At 41.3% G+C, this 1,160-nt stretch overlaps 1 long non-coding RNA gene across 1 annotated transcript; it reads right to left on the reverse strand.

Moving 5' to 3' along the window:
• Positions 1-569: 569 nt before the first annotated feature.
• Positions 570-923, reverse strand: LOC110901827. The gene is made up of 2 exons (XR_004876224.1): positions 795-923; positions 570-669 (listed from the first exon to the last, which is right to left on the reverse strand). It is a non-coding gene; the product is annotated as an uncharacterized LOC110901827 (long non-coding RNA).
• Positions 924-1,160: the final 237 nt, after the last annotated feature.

The following is a 1,160-nucleotide window of genomic DNA, read 5'->3' on the forward strand; positions in this document are numbered from 1 at the left end:
CGTCTCCTTCCTAATATTCTCCCCCGTTTTATTGCTCAACCTTACATAAAACTTGCTAGCAACAAATGTCGCCAAGTCACTCATGAGGTCATGCATCACAAACAATGATTCATTATTAGGTGCACATTGTAAAAATGATCTTGACAACAGCTCGTCAAAGTATTCATGGCCCAGTCCTTCTTCTATTGAATCGCTTAGAGTTGAATGGTGCAAAAACCCTTCCGCCATCCACAATAAAACCAATTCCTCCTTGTCAAACAGGAAATCCTTAGGGAACAAGGAGCAGTATGCAAACAACTGCTTTAAGCATGCAGAAAGATCAATGTAGCTCAGTCTAAGGGCAGGGACAATTACCCCTCCATCGTTTGACCTCCATATCTCACTTTCTAACACTTCCTCCCAAGAATCTTCATCTTTTTTTGCCCTAAGTGATTTCCCAAGTGCTATCAAAGCCAAGGGCAAACCACCACAGTTTTTCACTATGAACCGATTGAGTCGCTTTCTTCACCACCACCCTCTTCAGAGTCTGTAGCTGGACTCGTTGGGTCATCAGCAGATGCATCATTTGGTTTTTTTATTAATAAAGAAATAAGGATACTTGTAATCAGCTCCTCTGTACAATATTATGATACTTCCAGCTCTCCAAATAACCAGACCCCCGGTTTTTCTCTGTGAAAAAAATGTTACAAAATGATTCTAAAAGGATGTATAATTTCTCACATTGAAGTATGCTTGAAGCTCTTTATTCACAACAATGATACACTACTAAAAACAACACATATTACTCATCTAACCTCAAGCAAATCATGAGTCCTCTTCATATTCAACCTACACAAATCCTCACAAACAATCTTCACAAGCTCAGTCCTCCCCCACCTCTCATGTATCCCATTAACAATCCCCTTAGTAATCCTAGCCTTGCCAATCTTCAACCTCGTCTTAATCGCAATCCCCAAACTCCTTAATCTCCTCAACTCGTCCGGTGCCAGCTTCAATTCCGCCTATGTCGGCACCTTATTCTCGTTTGGACCTGTTAAAGCTCAAAACACCGCTAACGTCGCGAACCAGCGGCAAGGGCCACTTTGTCACCACCATTACAAACAGTAAGCAAACAACTTTCAACAAAGAGCAGCCCTAAATCAAATCTACAACAAAATAGG

Source organism: Helianthus annuus, chromosome 13, assembly GCF_002127325.2.
Source record: "Helianthus annuus cultivar XRQ/B chromosome 13, HanXRQr2.0-SUNRISE, whole genome shotgun sequence".
NCBI lineage: Eukaryota > Viridiplantae > Streptophyta > Magnoliopsida > Asterales > Asteraceae > Helianthus > Helianthus annuus.